Raw genomic sequence first — 5,323 nt, forward strand, 5'->3', positions numbered from 1 at the left:
ATGCAACCTCCTTTACGAGATTCTATTGGTATTGGTCACACGTTTTTAGCTCAGACATTGAAAGAGATGAAGATTGGGGCTGAAGATTTTTTACTTCCAGAAGAGGTGAGATGTTTTAAAAATATGTTGTGAAAACATGGAAAAGATTTTGTTTTTTCTCCACATGAGATTGGATGTGTTGATCCTAGGGTTGTGACACCTATGGTTATTTTTACTATTCCATATGTCCCTTGGAATCTATGGCCTATTCCTATGCCTAAGGCTCGATTGCCCAAATTGGTGGAGCTTTTGAGTGAGTGGATTAGGATGGAAATTCTGGAACCATTTTCAGCTCCATATTCTAATAGATGGTTCACAGTTTCTAAGAAGAATGGGACACTTAGATTCGTACAGGATTTACAACCGGTGAACACGGTCACTATTCGAAATGTTGTTGTAGGACCTATTGTGGATGAGTTTGCAGAAGCTTTTACTGGACGTTCTATCTTCTGTGATCTTTATTCCGAATATGGCAAGTTCCAACTTTCCCTTGAGAGTAGAGATTTTACTATGATGAAGACTCCTTTAGGCCTTGTCCGAATGTGTACGCTTCTGCAAGGAGCTCCTAATTTTGTTGCCCATATGATAAATGGGATGAATAAGGTCTAACAATATTTTATCCCAAAGCTTACCATGCCTTTCATTGATGATCTGCCTATTAAAGGCTGTTTGGAAAAAGAGAAGGATGAGACTTTAGATGATCATGGATGCACGTTCTTTGTAGCCACACATATTAGAAATATTGAGATGATTCTTTGTAGGCTAGAGGAAGTGAATTTGACCTTGTCAGGGTTGAAACCTATTTTTGGTGCTAGAGAGGTTTTGATTATTAGACATATGTGTGGATATTATGGTAGGAAGCCTTCTCCTACAAAGGTTGATGCCATAAAGAAGATTGCAAATGCGTGCTCTTCTACTTCGGAAGTTTGCAGGTTTCTTAGAGCTTGTGTCTTTTATCTTATTTGGATTCCTCATTTTGCTCATATTCCAGATTATCTCTACCAGCTCTTGAGGAAAGGGAAATTTTTTTCTTGGGAGATGAGACATACTAAAGCTACGCAGAAACTAAAGAAATTATTGAGAGATGCTCTGACTCTTCAAAAAGTAGATTATGAGTGTGGGAGAGCTATTGTTCTTACTGTTGATACTAGTCCTATTGGCATTGGATGGGCTATTGGCCAAGATGATGCAGATGGGAATAAGTATGCTATTCGTTTTGGGGTGAAAGTCCTAAATGAGCGGCAGCGCAGGTATCCATAGATTAAGAGGGACCTCTTGAGAGTTGTCATGGCTCTCAAGAATGACAAAGAGTACTTCATTGGAGCTGCTATGGTGGTGGAGACAAATTTTTCGCCTCTTATAGGTATGATCACGAGTTTCTCTACTCCAGATATTGTCATGCTTAGGTGGATTGGGTACATAAAATCCATGAATCCTAAGTTTAGGCACATAGTAGGTAAAGACAACCCAGTAGTAGTTGAAATGCTTTCACGAGCGACATATGATGATATGGATTTTTATTGCATTGATGATGTTGATGATGGGGCTGATCTTTCAGCTATGCATGTTGATCATATTTGTCATGTATTTGCTTTGGAAAGCTTTGATGAGTCATTGTATATAGGAGAATATTTATAGATTGGTCGTTATAGATAGGATGGATGGACTGATGCAGACTTCAAGAAGAATAGGACAAAAGCTTATGGTTTCTTCTTGTGAAGTGGGCTACTTTGGAAGCATCCACAAAAGCTAGGAGGACAACCATTGAGGTTTTTCTGTGATAGAGCTTCATAGGTGCGGATCATGAAAGAATTTCATGAAAGTCTTTGGGCACCTAGACATCGAGGTGTTTGGGCAACCTATGAGAAGATTAAAGAGCGCTATTGGTGGAAAGGTATGTAAAGAGATATCTCATAGTTTGTTGAGACATGCACTGATTGTCGATTGTTCTCTTCAGTGAGGCATAGAGATAAACTTCATCCTACCTACCCTACCTACCCACTAAGAATTCACTACAAGGGGGTTCTTGATTTGATTACTATGCCTGTTGTTTTTTTATGGTAGATGCGCTACATTGTTTTGGCACGAGAAGATCTCACAAATCAAGTGGAAGGAAGAGCATTGAGGATGAAGTCTACTTCTCACTACAAGGATATGAGGCTATAGCGACGGGCGTTAGTGATGACAAATAGTGGCATCGCTATTTGTGTCGCTATTACCATCGTAAATGCGATGCAAATAGCGACGGTACCCAGAGCAAAAAAACATGGGCCAACACTCGAGCGCGTCATTTTTCGTGCATTCACAAACACTATAACAGAAACGAAGCATAAACGCGCATGTTAGACGCGCAAAGTCGGGCGCGTCTATCATAGCGTCTATAAGTGCGTGTAAACGTGTGTGTAAATAGATGCGAATTGTGGGTCTATATATCCGTGCAAATAGACGCTAATATAGACGCGCTGTCGTATTGCCGCGCATTCGAGGTGTGAAATCCACCTAAAAGTTGTGTGTGGGATTTGATACTTTGTACATATTTAGTTGTTGTGTTTATACTTTTGTTCTGCGTGGAAGAGGGTTTGGAACAAGAGGAATTTATCAATAATGCTCTGGTTGACATGTATGTAAAATCTGGTATGCTTGAAAAAGCCCAAGAAGTATTTGACAATATGTCAGATCAAGATGTCGTATCCTGGACGACACTTATGACAGGATATGCTGAACATAGCTGTGATAGAGAAGCATTGGAATTCCTTGATGAGATGACACTCAAAAGCATCGGTCAGGATGCTATTACTTATGTGTGTGGCTTGAAAGCTTGTTGCTATGGGAAGACATATCAGCATGGAAATTCAAATAGAGAGTCTAGTTCTTATATTTCCACAAAATCTAGAAGACTCTTTTGGTAATCAAGTGATTGTTGTGATGCGTACTGCAATGTTGAAATCATTAAAACAATCAAAGAGTATATTCTTGGAGGATTGCAAAAAGTTGCTTTGGTCACATAAAGAGAATATGGAAATTCCAAACATATGGTGGCCAAAGCTAGCATCCACTAGTGGAGGCACAGATACTTATGAGGAAACACTGTATTCTACTTTTTACAACCAGTTTCAACTTCAACTGAATGATGTGCAGGTAATATTGGCTCCCCATGCTTATGATTGGGTGCAATTTAGGAATGATATGGATGATGGCCACAACTTGTATCTTGCAAAGCATTTTGATATTGATGGTGTGCTTGTAATTTGTCACAAATTCGACTGCAATTGAAAGAAGAATTAGCTGTGGCAGCATAGGAGCAGCTGAAAAAGGCAAAATAATACATGCTGAAATTGTAAAAGGGGGACCGCTTTATTAGTCGAAAGGAGGGGAGAGAAAGCAAGGAAAAAAAAACAGCGTTGATAGGGAGGGATGCTTGGACTTGGAACGGAATGATTGGAATGAGGTTGTTGGATAGGAATGCTACCAGATAGTGGTTCTGTACTTCCTATCATAAAAAGCTTGCATTGGCATGAGAGCATCGGATGAGGCATGACAAATTCATGCTTATGTTGTGGAAAAAGATCTGGAGGCAGATGCGACTGTAAGCGGCTGTAAGAAGGGCGCTTCTGTCAATCATTCATCAGGCAGATGCGAGATGCAGGAACTGAAGTTACAAGTAACGAGGAGTTTATGATTGACCTGAACAATTACGACTCAATAGATGAACTTATAGAGCTTGGACCGGAGAAGCTAAAACAGATTGAGATTTATGAAGACAAAGACAGAGCTAGAGCAGATGAGATTGCTGCTTTTGGTGGACACAGTGCCAGTGGACAAAATGTGTACAGTGCTTTCTATGACCGGCTGAAAGAGATTCATGAATACCATAGACGCCACCCAAATGCAAAGGTCATCGATGTAGGGGATGAGCAGAAAGGAACGCTCATGACGGAGTCATACATGGTCGATGTACCATAAGTCTTCATGGAGGAAGAGACCAGAGGGTTGCTTTTATGTTTGTGCCTCGGAAATCCTATAGACATATATCTTATCGAGGAGTTGAGTGCTTACCTTGATTCAGAGCAGCGTATTGTGGCAGCAAAAGTGATCAAACGCTTTATCTTGCATGCTAAAAAGACTGCATTTGTTGTTGAGCATGACTTCGTTATGGCAACAGACCTGGCTGACAGGGTCATTGTGTATGAGGGAAAACCATCAGTTGACTGTGTTGCGAATACACCAGTCTCTCTTGACTGACATGAACCTGTTTCTATCGCATCTGGATATTACTTTCAGACATGATCCCACAAACTATCGGCCTCGTATGAACAAGCTGGATTCTACAAAAGATAGGGAGCAGAAATCTGCAGGCTCCTACTATTACTTGGATGACTAAGAGTTTTTTTTTGAAAGCTAAACATGAGAAAGATGATTCAACCGTGTTATGACATCATCTTGAAGCTTGTTAGTCAGACTGCCATTTTCCATGAGCTGATGTAGTAGCTTTTGACTGGAATCTTCCAGGTATTGGAGTTGTTACCAGATATAACAATTGTGGGGAATTGGTGCCAATTTGGGTACTGTGCTACAGGCTGTGTAGTATGCCATATAGTGCATGTCATGAGGAGTATATAATACTCTGGATGAAAGTAGTCTGCGAGCTGTGTTTCTCCTTCAATGCGGTGTTAGTGCATCAGCGTCAATTTTACTCTTAGCTATATTCTCACACATGGATCTGTCTTCAATTTATAGGTCATTCAATCATAAACCTGCTTCAGCAAACCAATTACTTCTAAAAATTGCTAATCCTTGAGATGAGATCTTGTGCTTTTACAAGTCCTACTTTTTAGTTTATAGAGGTGTAAGTAATGGATCCATCCTTTGGTTGATACTGCTCACAAATCCTCTCATCTTGCTTATTCGCATATTTGTTGATCTTCTATCCTGAAATTAGTCAAGGTCTTCTGTAGACATGACTTTGCTTTGCTTTGGCAAATCCTTCGACATCTTTGGTGAACCCGACATGAGAGCGTCGTAGAAATTTCAAGATGGAGATACTTCAGCATCTATTTCAGCCTCTTCTACAATTCCAGCTGCGTCCTCTACTTCAGCTCCATCAATGACTGCTGCGTCAAGTACTTCAACAGATGATCTAAAGTAGATTGAAGGAGACACAATTGTATATACAATTGAAGGAGAAACGCAGCTCGCAGACTGCTTTCATCCAGAGTATTATATACTCCTCATGACATGTAGTATATGGCATACTGCACAGCCTGTAGCACAGTACCCAAATTGG

The 5,323-nt window shown here is 40.3% G+C and overlaps 1 pseudogene; it reads left to right on the plus strand.

Annotated features, from left to right (window-relative positions):
- Positions 1-4,191: 4,191 nt before the first annotated feature.
- On the plus strand, positions 4,192-4,535 carry LOC148017644 (ABC transporter E family member 2 pseudogene; annotated as a pseudogene).
- The last annotated feature ends 788 nt before the right edge of the window (positions 4,536-5,323 follow it).

This window comes from Lygodium microphyllum, chromosome 22 (assembly GCF_053477565.2).
Source record: "Lygodium microphyllum isolate KBCC chromosome 22, Lygodium_microphyllum_v1.1.10, whole genome shotgun sequence".
NCBI lineage: Eukaryota > Viridiplantae > Streptophyta > Polypodiopsida > Schizaeales > Lygodiaceae > Lygodium > Lygodium microphyllum.